The 21,689-nt window shown below is 48.4% G+C and overlaps 1 protein-coding gene across 1 annotated transcript in view; it reads left to right on the forward strand.

Annotated features, from left to right (window-relative positions):
• LOC119456541 (uncharacterized) overlaps positions 1 to 21,689 on the forward strand; it is a 491,108-nt gene that overhangs the window by 258,817 nt on the left and 210,602 nt on the right. The window lies entirely within an intron of this gene.

The following is a 21,689-nucleotide window of genomic DNA, read 5'->3' on the forward strand; positions in this document are numbered from 1 at the left end:
CAAGCGCGAATTCGGATCGAAGCGAGTGGTCGGCGCTGTGTTGGCGCTGCCATGTTGCCACGGCTATTACGGTTACCGGTGGTAACTGCCACAGTAATTCTCGGTATACGACGTGCATGCGCAAAGGTCCTAATGTGTCACGTATCGCTGTACCGTGTCATGTAGCGAGCAAAATTAAAACTCTCTAGTGTAGCCAATAATCCACTAGTTACGCCCCGGAATTATATACCGCTGCGCAAGGATATTGCCTGTGGACGCCTCGTACTTTCGGCAGTGCTGCAACCAGCTTCTCAGGTCGAGTACAGAGTAGTCACACTCTTCAGAATTCGAGGAGTCAGTTTTGCCACTGTCAGAAATATATCCAAGACGTTACAAACGCTTTACTCTATTCTGTGCGATGCATCCGCAATACCTTTTCAAGAGCATCCAAGCTCTGTGTTATAAACCACGCATATTCCGGCATGATGTGCCGGTTCTGGCGGCGCCGGCATCTGATGACCGGCGTTGCTGGTTGTTCTTAGTGGCCGCCGCCGTCCGGCTGCGCGTGCTCGCCGATATCCAGGTCCACGGTGGCTCGATGGACAGGCTCGTGTACCGCATATTCATTACAGCGCATTCCGTCACAGCCGTGCTCGAACGCTGCACCACCATATAATTACAAGATCGCCACCGAGGCGTTAAACGACCAGTTTCAGCTGCGCATGCCGCATTTTTCTACTTAACTCAAATAATTGTGGTTATTATGACGCTATTGCGCACATATTTTTAGCGTGCTATTAAATATTAAGTTGTTAGGCGCAACAAAATCCGAATACGAACGAAAGCACCAGGAAAAGTACTAAAACAAAAGTGTTTGGTTGAGTGCGATTTGCCTGCCAGTTCGCGTTCCTTCCGAGTATAATAGGGAGGTTATGCGCTATTTCATAAAAGTATGATAATGGAGCACAGTATTTGCCATTTTACTACATTTAAAGGCACCCTGAAACACTTTTTATCGAAGTGGAGAAAAGCATTTGAAGTGAGAATAGGCTGTTTCAGAAATACTTTGCCGCAAGAAGTGCTTCAATGCGTTCAGCAGAAGCGGAGTTACTGGCAATAAAACACGGCTTCCGCTGTGCTCCCCTTCCTTCTCCAATGCCTAGCACTGCGAAAGCTACGGCGGAGTGGGGCGGAGCCACAGCGGTCCGCCTTCGAAATGTCACCGCGGCGCGCAGTTCATATTTCATTTTGGATGTTAACGCTACGACGCGCTAAACGTAAGCCAAATGCGGTTGTCCTCAGCGAGCCGCAGTGCGCTTAGCCAGTGGACTCGTGGCGGCACCTCGCGGCGGCCACGGTGTAGCCGGCCGCATCGACCAATTGCAGCCGCGCATGGGAGATGTGCTTTATTACGAAATGAAGCACCCATAAAAGTGTGAGGATCATGGCTTTAGTTGAAACGTTTTAGAGAATTAGCGTTCCGCTTGCGAGCTCCGCGCCCGTGTATGCGATAGCAAAACTTGGCTGAGATGTTCACAGGAGCGTATGCTACCCGCAGACCACCAAACCCGAGGGGGGGTCAGGGCCCATAACGCGTTTCAATTTCCTGAATATGGTCTCAAAGAAATAACAGCAAAGCGGCGCTGCATGCATTGCTGTGCCTGCGCCCGGCTAGATGCAGCGACACTTCTGCCACATTTAGCACGATCTCGCGGTGACTAGCACTCAATGCAATAATGCTACAAATCACGCTAACGGACAAAGGTAAATCAGAAGGCCTATGGACACGGTGGTAAGCACATTAGCTGCCTTGTGGACCTCCCAGCAATACAAGCTTATGTTTACATAAGTGCGCTGGAATAGGCCGCGTAATAAGAAAAATGTACTACGCGCCTATCTCGGCGCTATTTTCGTCAACGTATATATTGAATGGGGCGTTGATACGAGGAGCGACAGTGCGTCGTCGTGGGCTGGCCATCCAGGAGTGCGCGACTCAGTAGGCCTCCGCGTGAATCCACAGTTGAAGTGCTTCCAAATATGGCGCATAATAAGAATCGCTGTGCCATCTTTTACTCATGTTGTAGCTGGTTCCCGTGTGAGGCAAAGGCGGAGACCAGAGCGTGTGCTCCGAAGCGGAGCCGCCCCGGCGCATTCTTCACGCTCCCCTGGCGTCCATTAATAACACGACCCACCTTCTGCTGTGCTCCGGTGCACCGCCAGCACGCGCCTTGCTTTTGGCGGGAACCAGGTGCCGCGAACGAGCGGAAAATTCAAATTTCCTGTCGACTGCTGCCGCGTTCCGCCAGGCTCCAATCAAGCGTTCCAAGAAATGGCTCTTTGAACGCCACCTTTCGGCTTACCGTGGCTTAACACCAGACAACGGGACGCTGGTAGCCGGCAAGTACGTAGCAAGAGCGCCGCTTACGCAAGCGCGATGTTCGGCTTATGCGCATGATTGCCTGCTCCCCATAAACGCGCGACGATGCAGAGATGCTGAGAACGTTAACGCTTGTAGACGGCACTTTACTCCGATGGTGGACTTGGCTCCTGCGATTGGCAAGTGCGCCCCCTTTGTGCGAGAGCCCGGAGCTGCAGCCGCACGGGTCGCGTTTTCGGCGATGCGCGTTTTCGCAGCGGCACAGCGTGAAATGGGCACTGCGATGCAGATTGAGCACGCACTTTGCATTCGCTTTCAGCACAGCATGGGTCATGGCGATTTTCCAATGGCCGGGGCAATGCCAACGTATTTAATATCTTATTCTGCATGATCTAGGATGCCCGTTCCTCGCCGACAAAAGCAACATTCAACGGGGATTTCTATAGCAGAGAATATGGTGAGATGTATGCGGGCGTTCACTACGTGACTGCTTAGGCCCGCAGTTTCGTCCTACTTGTTTTAATGGTGGTACGGATATTACACGTTTTCGGTGAAAGAGGGAAACTCCAAGAGCGGTCACATTAACGAAAACAACATTTATTTAGTTAAAAGTGAGACGGGGATACTGGAGTGCGGTGTCTCGCTAGATGCGTAGCCGTCCCTCTTCGGCTATTTTTCCCGCGCACATCCACGCGCACGACGAGCTCACTCCGTATTCAAGGCACGGCGCCGCAGTAACCATCGGCCGGCTCAAATGATGATGATTCAATGTCCTCCCCTTTAAAACGGGGTGGTGACAGTCACCTCGCCTGCGTGACTTAATCAGGTATGCTATACATGTTTTTATCTAGCATTTTGTATACATTTCATTAATATTTTTTCCTCAATATTTACCTTGTACCTCTATATACCTATTACTAACAGATCAAATCAGGTCGTATTAATCTCTTCCCTGGATTTTTTCCACCAATACTCGAAACGTCTCTTGCTTATCTCGACTGCTGACCGATTGATGCTTCCGCACACTTTAAACCCAAGCGCTTCTGGAAGGTGTACATTACCTACTATTCTCACTGGGTTAATCCCTTCGCATTCCATTAGGATGTGCTGAGTGGTCTCCGGATTTTTGCTGCATCATACACATACCTCATCTAGTTCCGAATATTTGCTCCGGCATGTTTTGGTCCTTTGGCCACCGGCTCGAGCGTCAAATAGCAAAGCACTGTAGTGGAGAGCTTGAGCAAGCCAAGGGCAAGGCAACTGTTTGCGTCGGATACAAGGGGCACGAACGGGTCCTTCCATTGTACCTCACGAGTGGCACTGCTCCAACGTTGCTCGGGCGCAACTGGCTCCAAGCTTTGGGCATTGGCGTCGAACGATTCAAACAAATTAACCAAGTTAGTGATGTCAGCGAGTTGATTGCTCCTTTTCCTGAGGTGTTGCAGAATGCATTGGTACGTTCAACGGATTCTCCGCCAAAATTCTTGTGCGTCCAGATGCAGTGCCGCAATTTTGCAAACCACGCCCACTTCCGTTCGCTTTGGTTGACTTCGTAAAGCAGGAGATCCTGAGGTTGCAGCGTGAGAACATTCTTGTTTCCGTGAAGACAGCCAAACGGGCAGCGCCGATTATGCCTGTTCAGAAAAAAAATACGGCACAATAGGAATTTGCGGAGATTTTAAGCAAACAGTTAATGCTGTGTCGCTCATTCAAACCCACCCAGCTCCGCGTGCTAAAGAGCTGTGGGCAGCCATGTCGGGAGGTCAGAAGTTTACAAAACTTGACCTGCGAGACGCCTACCAGCAGATACCTCTAGATCTAGAAACCCGTGAATACGTGACCATCAACACATACACGGGTCTCTTCCAGTATACACACTTACTTTTGGCGTCTCTGCTGCATCTGCTATCTTTCAGCGAGAAACGGAAAACCTGCTTCGTGGTGTGCCGAAAACAGGTGTGTACTTTGATGACATTGTTATTACAGGCACCGACGACAAAGACCAGTTGGCGAATCTGACGATTGTCTTGCAGAAACTTTGGGAAGTGGGCCTTAGGTTGAAGCTGAAGAAGTGTGTTTTCTTTGCTCCCGAAGTGGAATACCTGGAAAACATTATATGCAAGCAAGGTCTAAAGCCCAACCCCAAGAAGGCACAGGCCATCATCAATGCACCAGAGCCACAGAATGTGAAGGAGCTTCAAAGCTTTATCTTGGCCTGCTTAATTTCTACACACGGTTTTGTCAAACATCTCAATAAGACTGCGTCCCTTGCATCAGCTGCTTCTTGACGGGGAAAAGTGGAGCTGGGGGAAAGAGCAACAGCAAGCATTCATCACAAGTAAAAGGCTCTTGTCAAATGCACCTGTTCTAGTCCACTACTGTTCTAAGAAACCACTTGTGCTCAGTTGCGATGCGTCACCGTATAATGTTGGTGCAGTCTTGGCACAGACCAAAGCAGATGGAACCGAAAGACCTGTAGCTTTTGCTTCACGTACTATGCTTGCTGCTGAGCGGAAATATAGTCAGACTGACAAGGAAGGTCTTGCTTTGGTTTTTTGGTGTCTGCAAATTTCATCAGTACCTGTTGGAAAGGCCATTCACTGCTCTAACAGACCACCAGCCATTGCTAGGACTTCGGTTCAAGTCGAGGTGTGCCAAGCCACGCATCACCGAGAGTCCTCAGGTGGGCACACACACTGTCAAGCTATCAATTCAAGCTCGTCTACATGCCAGGCAGTATGCTAAGCCATGTTGATGGACTCAGCCGGCTACCTCTTCCTGCAACTGAGGTACATGACTCTACGCCTGCCAATGTCTTCATGTTAGAACAAGCATACCCGGATGTCCTGTCACCTGCAGTCGTTAGACGTGCCACGGCAAGGGATCCCATGCTGTCACAAGTGGTTGAGGCTGTCCTGACCGGGAGTACTTTTCCGGAAGGTGGAGACTGGGGCCCTTATACTACGAGGACCAATGAACTTAGCATAAAGGATGCCTCTTGTGGGGAGCCCGTGTCATCGTTCCCAAGTCCCTGCAATCCCAAGTACTTAAGCTTTTGCTCGCTGGCCACCATGGAATTGAGAAATCAAAGATGATTGTTAGGTCCCATATGTGGTGGCCTGGAATAGACAGACATGATGAACCAGGTGCGGAGCTGCCCTGTTTGCCAAGCGCACCAGAAGTCTGCGCACAGGATAGTAGTTTTGCCATGGCCATTTCCTGACAAGCCCTGGTCCAGGATCCATGTTGACATTAGAGGTCCATTCATGGGACACTACTTCCTCGTGATGGTGGATGCTTTTTCCAAGTGGGTAGAAGTTCACTCTGTTCCGTCACCATCTGCAGAGGCCACGATCTCTGTGTTCAGGACTGTCTTTTCTCAACACGGTCTGCCAGACATAATTGTTTCCGACAATGGGACAGCATTAGCCAGCAGCCAGTACGCTGACTTCCTGAACAGGAATGGCATCCGTCACATGTTAGTAGTGCCTCCATATCACCCTGCTTCTAACGGGGCTGCAGAGCGGGTAGTAGAGACTATCAAAGATAAACTGATGAAAAGCACACCGAGTAAATTCAGGACACAAGGGGCCAGGGTGCTCTTCCACTACCGCTAAACGCCTCATGAAGTAACAGGCCGTGCGCCGTGCGAGTTGCTCATGGGAAGAAGAATCAAGATATCCTTGGATGCATGCGCTCAAGTCTTCGATCGTCTGTTCAATTCAAGCAGATAAAACAAAAACTGCATGCGGACAAGGGTTGCCGCATTGCGCCAATAATGGACCCGGGTGCCCCAGTGTTCACCAGGAACTTCCGATCAGGTCCAGCATGGGTACCTGCTTCTGTTAGCGGTCCTACGAGCTGCGCCTCATCTGAGGTTGTATTAGAAGATGGAACTGTGTGGCACAGACATGGGGACCACATTCGCCCCAACCTCGTACAGCCGCCACCTCCTGCAAACACTGTGCCTTTAGAGCAGCCAGCTGAGCAACAAGCAACAGGGCTTGTGGAGCCTGCAGTAGTTGCTGCTGAGCCAGAACAGCCACAAAGTCAGCCCCACAACAGAACTGGGCTGCCAGCAGCAGTTTTCCCATCGGGAGAAAGCCCTGTCGCACTGAGAAAAAGTGCCCGGACAAGACGCCCTGTGAACCGGTATTCTCTGTGACAAGAACAAAAGGGGGAGGAGTGTGACAATTGATAGTGTGCTGCACTAGCTGCAGCGCCACCTACTGCTGCGAGCCGAAGGTGGATTGACGTTTTGGGATGAAGCAATAAAGGACTTGTATTTGTGTTCGCTGTGAGCTCAGGTCTCGGCTCCACTTCTTCCGGCTACATGTGACAGAAGCCTTCTTTATTATAATGCAGAGCGGTGACAAGTGTGTAAGCACGCCATCGGTTTTAATAACTAACAGGGTGATAGCCTTACTTGACGACCACGTTTGATCTGATACACACTCAAGGCTTCGTTGTGAACACGCCCTGGTGCTTATGCTTTTTTTAATCTTCGTTTTTTGCAGAAGGTTAGTCTCTGGTTTCAAAATTTTTCATGCTTCATGGGCTTTTGTAACCACAGTCGGGTCATATATCATATGGGTCGCATTTTTTGATCCTATTATTTTTGTTTGATGTCGCGAGCACAATTCTTATCAGCATTGCAAACACGTGTGCGTTGCATGCGTCGAATGACCTATATTTATAAGTAGGCAGAGAAGATATGTATGTATCAGTGAAGAAAAAACTTATAAAGAAAACAAAGGGCTCTCTAGGTGGAACAATTCTATCATGCCTTTATATTGGGTTTATGGTTCACCCAAAAATAAACAGTTGGTAGTCTGTGCTCTTTCCTATCGTGTTTGTCATTTCCGCACCTAACGGTGAATGTTTCGCATAGTACATTAATAATTTAAAGCTGTAGGGAATGGCAGTGGCCATCTGTGTGTCCTGAAAAGCTTTCTGTTCAGCCTAGTTGAACATTTAGTCTCTTAAAGAACTCATAATTGTACAGCACATGTCAACTCTCCAGTGCTGTTTAGCCGCATGAGCAATACGCAATGAGTAGAAAGTGAATAAAAATAAAAAAAAATTATGGGGTTTAATGTGCCAAAAGCACGATCTGATTATGAGGCACGCCGTAGTGGGGGACTCAGGACTCATTAAAGAACCCCAGGACCCACCTGGGGTTCTTTAACGAGCACCTAAATCTAAGTACACGGGTGTTTTCGCATTTCGCCCCCATCGAAATGTGGCCGCCGTGGCCAGAAAGGGAATAAGTCGACTGCAGGAGTTTCTTGCAATTATGAAGCGTGGATTGTCTGCGATAATATGATTCTTGACGAAATTATTAACGAGTGTCGAGAACAAAATACGCTTTGAATGCGATGATGTAAATATTACGATATTATGATAATGGTGCAGGGAAGTGTGTTATGTGAGGTTGATTCACGAAAATCGTCAGCGAGAGCACTCGTCCTTCTTCACTGGACACGGAACACAGCGCCCCGAGCTAGTTGCAGACCCACCATTCTCCCTTTTTTAACATTTTTTTTGGTCGTTGTTGGGGGGAAAATGGGAAGAGACGAGAAAAGAAGGGCGCGGAATGAGCTTGTCAGGAAGTTCGGAGCCCGGCTGCCTCCCGCGGAGCTGTCAGTCAGCGCAGACGGGCCATTAGGCGCGGCCGCTTAAATCGTTTACTTCAGAGGTGCGGAAACTACGGGTAAAAAAAAAAAAAGCGCAAGGTAAACCATATTTCTTCAAAGGACAAACTGCGGACAGCAAGAAAAATATGGAAAGAAATTACCCAAAAGATAGACAGAGTGCGACAGCAACGGAAGGAGCTGCAAGAAGAGCGCAAGAAAAAATAAACAAAACAAGGCGTGAGCGCACTTCCACTCGTTACAGAAGGAAACTCTAATGTGCTCAGGCCACGTGGTTTTTCATTTCTTTTCGGTGTTTTTCCTTCTCTATCACTTTGGGCTGCCTGCTTTGTTCCGAGACAGACAGGTCCCCGTCTCTCGATAGGCTCTGAAGTTTGCACAACCTCATCTGTTAGCGCATGCTGTTAGGATCAAAGGAGGGGATCATTGAAGCCTGGCAAAAGTTGGAGATCAGTATGCTTTGCCTATTTTGTACGACAGTTTTTCATTTGTGCTTCCTATTCGGCATGAAAGGTGTTTAGTGCGAGCTTAAACACGTATATGTTTATGCGTTTTATGCCCATATTTATTTTATGTCCATGGCAGCGTGCTAGCAGGCGCCAGGTTAAAAAAAAAAAAAGAAAATCACCGCCCAAGCACTCCATACTGATGGTTTACCAGCTAAGCTGAAACATGTGGCTCTGGTGTTTATCGCTGGGTTAATCCCGACGATTCATTAAAGTATTTCTCAATTATTGGTTACGTCTGTGTTTCTTAATGAGGTTACACACACGTTCGGCTGCGACGGAGAGAACGACGTCACTGACGGTATGCACACAGTCCGCCGTTGTCGCTTGCGTTCGATGTCTCGAGTTTGCTCGGTCGCATGGTTAGCAGCATTCGCCCGGGATTGCCGCTCGCGATTCTTCGAAATTAAATTGCTTCAAAATTAAATGTGTCCGTTACGTAAGACAATGAATGGCTCATACTCCCTTAAGAAATGGCTCATACCCCCGTAAACGCGGCCTCCCCATGACGACGACGGAAGAGAAGTGAAATTCTACGCTGGAATGATGAGCGGCAACGCAGCCAGCTGTGGAAGAAGACGACGACGAACGCGGGAGCAGTGGCACGAGCGCAACCCCAGGGGTTCCAACGAGCCAGCTGCGGAAGAAGACGACGATGCTCGAGCCAAAGTTGATAATGATAGTTTTTTCGTTGATGATTTGATAGCTTTTTCATTCCGCCTAGGCATACAATAAAAAAACGGGCAAGTTTGCACTTACGCGTAGTCGTGCAAAGCTTAGGCACAGCGAAACTGTTGATCCTCAAGTCTTACTGGCTGCTACTCCTAGGTATTAACTTGGTTGCTGCAAGGTCTTAACTTGGGTTAACTTAACTACGCATGTAGGAAGGTATTCTCGAGCGATCATATTTGGAGGTACCTTCCCTTTTGCGACATTCGCGTGACCAGCGCTGGACGCGTGGGCCCCTACGAGGGACAGCGTTCCTGGCATGCCACAAACGCAGGCCGGCTAACCAAGGTCGGTACAGTGCCAAGAACGCTGTTGCTTGCCGACGCCGACCGCGTTGAAGACTAGCCGCTCGATATCAATCGGTCAGCTTTTTTTTAACAGCGTAAGCTGTTATCGGCTCATTCCAATAGCCGTTTCGGTTCGCGATGATGCCACCGCCGGTGTTTGGCAGTGACCGCTATCACCGGAAATGCGAAAAAGATTACCCGCTCTCCGCCGGGATCGAACCTAGGCCCGCTGCGTGGGAGTCGGATACTTTACCACTGCGCCACGCAAGCGCTTGCTATCACGCAGCAGAAATATTCTCTTTAAAAGGCGCGCAGGCGCAGACGACCCGAGCCTCCGCCAGTATGGTGGCGCCATCTAGTTAAAGTGCCTACAACCGCCGCGCGCGCAGGCGTAGACGACGAGATGCGATTCAGACGAGGCGCGCAATCAACACTATCCCAATGTTAGATGTGCGCCACGTATTCTGGGTACCTCTTCGGTGCACGTTATGACGTCTCCTACGCAATGTACGAACCGCTGCTTAAGAAGCGAATCGTAGAGCTACGTGCGCGGCTACAACAGGCATCATCGGGCTCAGCAGACTACTGTGCAGAGAGCATTACAAGCCGCAGCTCGCCGTCGACACCGGGCGGACAGTTCAGATCGTTCTCGTGAAATTCGAGGCGAAGACACTTTGCCGCGAAGACCCTGTTGTGCGTGTTGCCGAAATTGGAGCTACTCTTGCGCCGCTCAACCAGCTTACGCTGTGACTGTGCTGCATGTGCCAGCTTAAGCTGTGACGGTGCTGCATCTGCTGCGCAGGCCTGTGACTTTTTTCTCCTGGCTCAGCGCGCCGCTGAGAGAAGAGAGGCGGGGGTGGGAAAGCAAGAAAGCTGGCGAGGAGGAGACCGCGTGCGCATGCACGTGGTCTCCTCCTCTTCCTCCTGGTTGCCATGGCTACGGCGCGGCAGTTTCTTGATACGAACCACAAATTACGGCTGGCTTAAACAGCTTCGCTATTAAAACGTTCTGTGCAGTTTCAAGTGGCGCCGGGTATGGTTGGCCGCGAAAGCGAGTGAAAAGCAAGCGGCCGCCGAGCACACATTAAGCTCAAACCATTTCGTGTGACTTTTGGCAGGTATACTAATCCACCAGTTTCCTGTCTTGCTCCGAGTGAAAAAACTAGGAAGATTCACGCCTACTCGATGCAAGGCCACTCAGGGGGAGGGGACTGCATTTTACAATGGGAATGGACTTCAATTGATGACGTTGCTTATTTGCTCATTCTGTTTGCGTCTGTTATTAAATGCGAAGCATTTATTGGCGAACATTTGCCACTTCGACAGTATCTATCTATCTATCTATCTATCTATCTATCTATCTATCTATCTATCTACCTATCTATCTATCTATCTATCTATCTATCTATCTATCTATCTATCTATCTATCTATCTATCTAGCCACCTACGTCTTGGTGCTCTCATGGTCGTTTCGTTAACTTGGTAGGTACCAACATTGGCATAGTATGACAACAGTGTATGACAAACATAAATGATAGGTCATGACATGAATATCATGACATGTGTGTCATGTAGGTCATAAAACAGCCGCCTAAAATGACAATGACCAAGCGAAAAAACGTTTACTCTCAAAAACCACTGAAATGGGTTCGAACGTGGGTACTAAGTGAAGGAACCACTAAAACAAAAGGTACAAGTCATAGTCATGAGCATGACTCACCCAAAATGACAATGACTCAGAGAAAAAAGATTAACGCTCAAAAACCACTCAAATGGGTTCTGACGTGGGTACTATAAGTGAAGGAAACACAAAAAGATAATGGTAGAAGTGATAGTCATGAGCATGACTCAGCAAAAGTGACACTGACTCGGCGAAAAAAGATTAACACTAAAGAAAAACACTCAAGTGGGTTCTTACGTAGGTACTAAGTGAAGGAAACACTAAAGAATGATGCTAGAAGTTATAGTCAAGAGCATGACTCGGCAAAATGACAATTACTCGGCAAAAAAAGAATAACACTCAGAAACAACTCAAATGGTTTTTGACGTGGGTACTAAGTGAAGGAAACACTAAAGGATGATGCTAGAAGTCATAGTCATGAGCATGACTGAGCCAAAATTACAATGACTTAGCATAAAAAGTTGAACACTCAAGAACCACTGAAATGTGTTCTGACGTGGGTACTAAGCGAAGGAAACATTAAAGGATAATGCTAGAAGTCGTAGTCATGAGCATGACTCGGCAAAAGTGACACTGACTCAGTGAAAAAAGATTAACACTAAAGCAAAACACTCAAGTGGGTTCTTACGTAGGTACTAAGTGAAGGAAACACTAAAGAATGATGCTAGAAGTTATAGTCAAGAGCATGACTCGGCAAAATGACAATTACTCGGCAAAAAAAGAATAACACTCAGAAACAACTTAAATGGTTTTTGACGTGGGTACTAAGTGAAGGAAACACTAAAGGATGATGCTAGAAGTCATAGTCATGAGCATGACTGAGCCAAAATTACAATGACTTAGCATAAAAAGATGAACACTCAAGAACCACTGAAATGGGTTCTGACGTGGGTACTAAGTGAAGGAAGCACTAAAGGATATTGCTAGAAGTCGTAGTCATGAGCATGACTCGGCAAAATGACAATTACTCGACAAAAAAAGATTAACACTCAACAACCACTCAAATGGGCTCGGATATGGTACTAAGTGAAGGAAAAGGCTAAAGGTCAATGGTTCAAGTCATAATCATGAGCATGGCTAAGGCTTTCGCCTCAAGGTCTTCTAGGCGTTGCTAAAGGGATTCCTGAGGACTCAGGACGTGAATGTCATGACATGCGTGTCATGTAGGTCATGAAAAAGCCGCATACGTCTTGGTGCCCTGATGGTTGTTTCGTTAACTTGGTAGGCGCAGACTGCTTCGCATAACATCGATTCCCACAGGGCGTGAGATCTGCTGGCTTTTTGATTAAATTGAGTGTTTTCGGCATGTTCGTGAAAGGGCAAGGACACCGGCGTCTTGTTTTCGCCCGGCGCGATAGTGCGATTGCTGCGCCAGGTCCGCCCTATCGTCATTGACTAGCGTATGAGCCACAGCGTTCATAGCCGCGGCACACTGTACGGCTGCGTCAGGATCCTGTTCTTGCATGCGAAAGGCCACAAAAGCTCTTCTTCACTTCTTGAAGGAGACTGGACTGTATGAGCGCTTGTGACAGTGGACCTTCGTCTTCGACTGACTTTGTGAATGACTGACTCTTTATTATTTTGTATATTCTCGCTCCTTATCTATTCTTCCCCCTGCCCTCTCTCCAGGCGTAGGGTAGCCAACCGGGCACGTCCTTGGTTAACCTCCATACCTTTTCCTTCTTGTTTCTTTGTCTCTCTCTCTCTCTCTCTGTTCCGCTCCTGCTCTCGGCGGCTCATACCCATATATCCAACGCGGGTATGAGCCACACGTGATTTCTTTGTTACCTTCCTTCTTCCTTTCTTTCCCTCTTTCTTTATTTCCTTCCTTCTTTCCTTCCTTTCTTTATTTCTCGTCCATGGCTCATACCCGCATATCCAATGCGAGTATGCGCCACACGTGATTTTATTATCGTTAATCATGGCGTAACTGACAAGCATGTGATGTTTTTAAATTATGGGGTTTTACGTGCCAAAACCAGTTCTGATTATGAGGCACGCCGTAGTGGGGGACTCCGGAAATTTGGACCACCTGGGGTTCTTTAACGTGCACCTAAATCTAAGTACACGGGTGTTTTCGCATTTCGCCCCCATCGAAATGCGGCCTCCGTGGCCGGGATTCGATCCCGCGACCTCGTGCTCAGCAGCGCAACACCATAGCCACTGAGCTTCCACGGCGGGTTGTGATGTTTTTGATATCATGACCTATGAGTCATGCTAGTAATCCACTTTGACACCTGGGGGTTATTCTGGAAGTGTTTATCTAATGGACTGTCCATTTGAGCTTTCGACGATTGGCTCCAACAGCACGTGGCCGCGAGGTCGATTGGCTCCAGCGACACCAGCCAGTCTTCTCGCTCGTGCCGCTGCAGCCAATGGGAGAAAGCCGAAGTGGACAGTCCACTAGGTGGACTCTTACAGAATATTCCCCCATGTCCTAAGGCACAACTGGCGGGAAACCCCCACGCCCATGGAGCCAAATTGTTGTACATGCCAGTCAGTTTACGGTCACGATTTACGCGTGCCGCGCTCGGCACAGCATCCAAACGCACAAGTGCTAACCCAGGAGCGCCAACGATATATTGCTATCTACGGAAAACGACGACGACGCTCGAGCCAATGCTGATCATGATAGTTTTTTTGCAACGTAAGCTGTTATGGGCTCATTCCAATAGCCGTCTCAGGTGATGCCGGCGCGTCCGCGTAACCGCTATCGCCGGAAACGCGAAAAACGTACCCGATTCCCGCCGGGAATCGCGCCCGTGCCAGCTGTGTGGGAGCCGGATACTCTACCATTGAGCCACGCTTGCTATCGGGCCGCGGAAAATAAATACCCTATAAGCCTAGCATGCAGGGGGAGACGACTCGAGCCTCCGCAAGTATGGTGGCGCCGTCTAAGTAAGATGCCTGCAAACGCAGCGTCCGCAGGTGCAGACAACGATATGCGATTCATACGAGGCGCGCAATCAACGCGAGCACGAGCTGCCAAGCCTCCGCAAGTATGGAGGCGCTATCTAGTTAAAGTGCCTGTAAACGCGGCGCGCCCGACATGTAAATTGAAGTTGTAAGGCTTGATCGGGCTCAGCTGACTGCTGTGCAGAGAGCATTACAAGTCGCAGCTCACCGTCGACGCCGGGCGGACAGTTCAGATTGTTCTCGTCAAAAGGAGGTGAACAGACTGCCGCAAAGACCCTGTTGTGCGTGGTGCCCAAATAGAGCTACCCTTGGGCCGCTCCACCAGCTTTCGCTGTGACTGTGCTGCCTGTGCCACGCAGGCCTGTGACTTTTTTTGACAGCGCAGCTGTTTAAGCCGACCGTCAGTCCGTGGTGCGTGCAGAAAAAGCGATGACGTCACCGCGCGTTGCCTAGCAACCATCTAGCGGAGTGGCGTGTGCTTCGCCTCCTTTCCATGCCGTGCACATGTCGCCTTGACATGGGACGTTAAGGAGAGGGAAGGAGAGCTGCCTCTCGCTTCAACACGAACTAAGCGGCGAAAACAACGCACACGAAGCTATCAGCACTCGTCGCACTCTGTCCCCATCGCAGATCGCTTTCAAGTAGGGCCTGCGATTCCGCGGCATACGCAACAGCGGCCGGAGTAGAACTCCCCCCCCATCCCCGTTCTCCCTCCCCTCGACCCGGTGGCTTGCGCGCGACGGAAGACGGCGCGCTTCCTCCCTGCTTTCCCCTCTTGCGCGCGCGAGATTCAGCCGCCATCGTCGGCTCACCCTTGCATGCTTGCACCCTTTCACTCACCCGTGCAAGTGAGACACACTCCGGCCCCGCATTCGCTCGATTACGCCGGCGCTCGCCGCGCGAACCGGCGCCTAAGCGCTGCGCTCTAAAAACCATTACGCTACAAGACGCGCTGCAGAAGATAACCAGTTTTAGAGTATTTAATTACCCACTTCACGAAAGCTTCGCTTCGCGTACATTCCAAAATTGGCGTTGGATCAGCGTAATGTTGTTAAGCTAGGAACATGAGCAACGTCCGATACAGCTTTCTGCTGCTCAACACGTACTACATGAAAGTGCTTTTCCGAGCGTGTAAGAAGCCCGCAAGTACATGCAAAGTGCCTCGAGCGGCCAGTCGCGCGGCAATATTGCGTGTATTCGCGGGCTTCTTTCACGCTCGGAAAAACACTTTTATGCAGCCCGTATTGAGCAACAGAAAGCTCAGCACTGAAGAGGCAGTTGCTCTCAGACTTATCCAGACTAACACATTGCCAAACCTACACAGATACAGCAAAATGTATCCATAAACATATCGCGGCATCTGCCTCTGGTGCGGCGACGTACGCCCCACACTCTTTTACATCTCGTGGGGGTGCGAGGGCAAACCTCAACACTTAAAGACGCCTAGCACGTCATTCGAGCGGTGGGAGGTACAGCTGACCGGCGATACCCTGGCGGGACAAGAAGCTCTCGTCCAGCAAGTTCGTCGAGCAGCCCTGGCCAGTGGAGTCCTGGAATGAGGACACCACCCACTCGACCTCAAAAGCAACGACCTCGGTGGTCCAAATAAATGTTTTCTATCTCTCTCTCTCTCATGCTGCTCTACAATTTTATCATTGACACTTTTCATCGAATTATAATACTTGAGAAGATGATTAAATATTTAGTACTAATGATATAATTATGCGGAATGCAAAAAAAAATAATCTGAGTATCCCCAAGCGACGGCAAACAACATTACCTTGGTTCTCTCCAGCTGCGTGGCATCTGGATATATACTTAAATCTTGGTGCATGATAGTTGGGACACCCTGTATAGTCAGATATTGTTTTCTGCTTGTTCTCATTTCTTGCTGGCATTATTTATAACGCGAGAAAGTGATTACATGGTAGGTTTTAATTTTATGTAGCAGGTCAAGTTTTCGAACTACAGAATAGGAATAAATTTACACACTCTTGAATCACGCGTTTCCTAAAACGCTCTATATAGAGCTTTGACATTGGGAGTTTTCTTTAAATTTCAGGCATAAGCAGTTCATTAATCAACCTTGACTCAACATGCAATGAAAAAGCACGCAAAAGGCAAAATGTGTGTTATTTGCTTGCTATGCCAGCCAGAAAGGAACTTTTATTCAAGCGCAGACGAATATTTTTAAGCGAATGGCTAAATTTAGCTACAACACGCTGAATGGGTCAGCTCCCCACAAGGGGTTATATTCCGTTCGACCAAATGTATAGCTATCACAGGTTTTGGGTCCTCATTTGTGCAGATGAATGTCGCATAACGCTGCGCGCTTAACAAGACTGGTGGCACCCTGCTACGGCATTCGTGCGGCTGATGAGCTCTGCAGCAGGGAAAGGAAGTGTATAGCTCCCAGGAACGTCATTACGCGAGCATAATTAGACAGCTTTTGTGTCGAACTCCAGGGACGCTTAATCGTATTCAAATCCATGCAGCTACACCACATGCATTTTGAGAAAGTGGTCCGCCGTAGACTCGGAAAGTGACTCTGTGTACGTTGGTTGAGCAGTGTTGGTAAAATTAAGGAGTGTTTGGCGACTGGAATGCTTAACATCGGAGAGCATTAGCGGTGCGTATTTTATGGCATTTTGCCTAAAATGGGCCATGGCATGTCGGGTTAGCTCTTAAATGGCCGAAGTAATGGCGTCTCCTGTCATGCATACATGGCTCTAATGAGCACGACTCTGTATCGTGCATTTTAGTCTTCTTTCACATGGCTTCAGAACGGCGCAACAAGAAGACGAAAAGACGAAAGAACACACGAACACAAGCGCCGACTCACAACTAAGGTTTATTCCACATCACAGAGCAGATTTATGCACACACGTGGCCACACACAACGCAAAAAGAACAACCAAAAACCAGAACACGTTAACCATTCAGGTACAGGATTTCTTTATCCTGTAGCGCAATAGAGGGACAGCTGATACAAGACTGTTTTTTTATTTTGAATGTTCCATGCTTCGATTACTTCCCCAGTCGTCTTATCATGACGCCTTGAAATAATGCTTGTGAGGTTAAACTGAGGCGCGCAGCCGCACTTCATTATTTCAAGGCATCATGATAAGACGACTCGGGAAGTAATCGAAGCATGGAACATTCAAAATAAAAAAAAAACAGTCTTGTATCAGCTGTCCCTCTATTGCGCTACAGGATAAAGAAATCCTGTACCTGAATGGTTAACGTGTTCTGGTTTTTGGTTGTTCTTGTTGCGTTGTGTGTGGCCACGTGTGTGTATAAATCTGCTCTGTGATGTGGAATAAACCTTAGTTGTGTGTCGGCGCTTGTGTTCGTGTGTTCTTTCGTCTTTTCGTCTTCCTTGTTGCGCCGTTCTGAAGCCATGCCTCCGTACCAACTTGCCCAATTGTCAGTGCTACTCTTCTTTCACAGTCGGGATTTGCTTGCCTTATGAGAAAAAAAAAAAAAAGTCACGGCATAAACGAGAAGTACTCAGTAAGGACATGCTTGGCTCTTTTTTGAAGCAGGTAACACATCATGTGTAGGATTTTCGAAGCCCTTTCCTTTTTTTATGATTGAATAAACGTATTTCTCTCTCTCTCTCTCCTGTCCAACGTGTATGTTTTCTTTAGGGCCTATCCACACTGAGCATCAAGTTGTCCATCATTGTCCACAGCGGCCCGAGAAGCGTGACGACGGTGGTTTTGTCACCGTCGACGGACCGAAAGAATACGGGTACACATGTTCTCAAACCGTAGAAGGTTATTGGCAACCACTTAGGCATAATCATAATCATCATCATCAGCCTATTACGTCCATTGCGGGATAAAGGCCTCTCTCATGGTCACACAACTGCGAGTCATGCAACTAACTCTTATTGGGCTAACTTGTGCCCACAGCACAACTGACGCACAACGATAGCGGAGAGTACGGGCGGCGATAACGCGCGATACGCTCTTTATGACAGATGCGCGCTTTGCTAACGTTACAACCGCAGTCTGAACATACCTTAAGAAGGAACACAGACAGGACAAGGCGCTACTTGTAACTGTTTATTGAAGTCAAAGGTGGCTGATTATATAGCCAAGGGGAGAGGGGTACGAAAAAAGAGGAACACTGATTATGTGAATGCACACGCGCGAGAACACTGAAGATATATATGAAGGGAATCGCGAATCTAGAACTTATCTAAAAACATGCTTTCATTTGTGTAATTATTCAGAGACGGGGTGATGACACAGGCGTCTCCTCTTTTTTTAATCTGGTTGGCCTCCAACAATTCACGCGCCACAGAATCTTTACTTCTAAACACTGATTGTTGTATCATGAAGCATTGCTTCAAGATAAAATGCCCTGCACGCTTTTGACGAACAGATTTTCAAGTTGAAGAAGGCTGGTTTTCCTTGTTTGGTTTTAAGCGCAATTTCGGAATCGGCATTGAAAAAGGTAAAAAAAAGAAAGACAAAAAAAGCAGTGAAGAAGGTCAAACATTCGGAAAAAAAAAACTAAACTAGTGGTGATTCTGTATTCTCACAAAGGGGCCCACAATCTTAAACACGTTGCCGTGAAATACAAAATTCCTGTGGTTTTTTCCGCGCCCCGAAACCTTGCTACTTTGTGCCACCTGATTGGTTCTGATGACTCTAAGAAAGTAGGGTGTTCTGTTAAACATACAAATCCTTTTGTGAAGTGGGAAGAAAGGGTCGTATACCGCATACCGCTGAAGTATGGGAAAGATCGAGTACGTCGGCCAAACGGGCCAATGTATTAATGAACGCCTGCGGGAGTATAAGCTTTCATTGAAAATGGTTATGGTTCAAACTAGCCTCTTCATTGCAAGGCCTGTGGGAATGAGAATAAACAAGTATGTGAAGCAATGCTTCATGATACAACAATCCTGTTTAGAAGTAAAGATTCTGTGGCGCGTGAATTGTCGGAGGCCAACCAGATTAAGAAAAGAGGGGACGCCTGCGTCAGCACTCCCGTCTCTGAATATTTACACAAATGAAAGCATGTTTTTAGATAAGTTCTAGATTCGCGATTCCCTTCATATATATCTTCAGTGTTGTCGCGCGTGCGCATTCACATAACCAGTGTTCCTCTTTTTTCGCCCCCCTCTCCCCTCGGCTATATAATCAGCCACCTTTGACTTCAATAAACAGTTGCAAATAGCGTCTTGTCCTGTCTGTGTTCTTTCTTAGTGTACCGTCACTGTTGGCGCTTCACCTTTTGAAAAATATACATGGTGTCTCAACTATCATTCCCCAAGATTTAAAAAAATGTCGCAGTTTCGCCCGAAAGGCGAAGCATCAATTGCGGTAGCAAGTTAGTAGAGAGCTATTCGGAGTAGGGATAGCAGTTTTATCGGCTGCATAAACTTGGACACATTCGCTTACTAACTGAATTAACAAGCGTGGTGTCAGCGCTCGCAAGCAAACATGAATAGATCACACTGAATGACCGCAGACACCGACTGTCGAAACTGCTGGCAGCAAGCGCAGCCGCCGCAGCGGGCGAAGGTTCGTGCGGTCTATCGCTTCAACGGAAATTGAGCGGCGAATGCCCAGCGCATACAAAGGTCAGAGCCGTGTGGAGATAAGAGACGGTGCGGGCGACCGCCCCAGCCGGGCAAAGTACAAACTCAGTTGTTGGCAGAGTAGAAGCTCCCCCCCCCTCCCTCCCACGCTGCCTTCCCGCTTTCTTGCTTTCGCGTGGGAGATTGAGTGGCCAGTTCCCCTTGCGCCCGGTTGCAAGATACGCATTTCGTGCGCAGCACAGCGTCGCCCCGCCTCCCTCCCATACCCCCACGGCCTTTCGCGCGACGGTCGCGTTTGCTTTCCGCCGTGCGTTCGCTTCGCTCTCTCTGATAGCGCGCGGGGGGAATACGGCACGCGGCAACGATTTTATCGCCCTTGGACTTTATACGGAACCTCACGTCGACGGCGACGACGACGGCGATGCCAACGGCAGAAATCCGGTTGAAGTGTCCATATAATTGCTATCGCAATAAAAAGCCGGCAGATCCCACGCCCTGTGGGAAACGATGTTATGTGAAGCAGTGTGCGGGGAGCCTACCAAGTTAACGAAACGCCCATGAGAGCACCAAGACGTAGGCGGCTATTTATGACCTACATGACCCGCATGTCATGAAATTCATGTCATGAGTCCTCAGGAGTCCCTTTAGCCACAACTAAGAGACTTTAAGAGACTTTAAGGTGAAAGCCTTAGTCATGCTCATGACTATACTTCTACCAGCATTCTTTAGTGTTTCCTTCAATTAATACCGACGTCCGAACCCATTTCAGTGGTTTTTGAGTGTTAATCTTTTCGTTGGGTCATTGTCATGACCTACATGACATGCATGTCATGGAATTTATGTGATGACCTATCACTTATGTTCGTCATACATTCCTGTCATACTGTGCCTATTTTGGCACATACCAAGTTAACGAAACGACCATGAGAGCTCCAAGACGTAGGCGGCTGTTTCATGACCTACATGACACGCATATCATTACATTCATGTCATGACATATCATCTATGTTCGCCATATACTCTTGTCATTGTATACCAATTTTGGTACATACCAAGTTAACGAAACGACCATGAGAGCACAAAGTCGTAGGCGGCTAGATAGATAGACCCGCCGGTGTGGCTCAGTCAGCTAAGGCGTTGCGCTGCTGAGCACGAGATGGCGGGATTGAATCCCGGCCGCGGCGGCTGGGATTCGATGGAGGCGAAATGCAAAAACGCCCATGTGCTTCCGTTGTAGTGCACGTTAAAGAACCCCAGGTGGTCAAAATTAATCCGGAGCCCTCCACTACGGCGTGCCTCATAATCAGAACTGGTTTTGGCACGTAAAACCCCAGAAAAGAAGAAGGCTAGATAGATAGATACTGTCAAAGTAGCAAATGTTCGCCAAGAAATGCTTCGCATTTAAAAATTTCTGGCTCTCCCGTAATCGAGAGTAGGGCCGCTATTTCTTATCGATGCCTTTCCGATGCTAGTGCCTTTTCGCGCTTTTCGCGCTTGGTCAGTGGTCAGAGCTACGGTCCGCTCATGTTATCAAGGGGATCAGCCGGCCGTGAGCGGTGAATGATAAGACTAGTCTAGAATAACGCATCGCTACAAAATACCGGCCTAGATGTAAGCATGAAATGGCTACCACACGGCGTCTTTTGCTGCCTGTGGTGCCGGCGCCTTCAATCGCGTTTCTTCTTGGAACAGTCCAACGCGCTCAGCTGCTGTCGCCGCTTTTTCTTCTTGTCCCATTGAAGTGGTCGGTTGCAAATGTGCGGCCTTAGGTTCCCTGTATCTGCCTTTTGAACGCCGCTATTGGAAATGCCAAATAAACCTTCAGCATATTAGAAGTTACAGCTTGAGTGATACTCTGAAGAAACATTAGGAATACCTCAGAACCAATATTTTTTGTGAACTTGTTTGGGGAGTAACCTGGCGTATGTGATGCGGTCCTGTACAAAGGGTTGGGGGCCATAAACTTAAGAACGTGCCCACAGAGAAAGGAATTCAATAAGAGGGG

Source organism: Dermacentor silvarum, chromosome 6 (assembly GCF_013339745.2).
Source record: "Dermacentor silvarum isolate Dsil-2018 chromosome 6, BIME_Dsil_1.4, whole genome shotgun sequence".
Classification (NCBI taxonomy): domain Eukaryota; kingdom Metazoa; phylum Arthropoda; class Arachnida; order Ixodida; family Ixodidae; genus Dermacentor; species Dermacentor silvarum.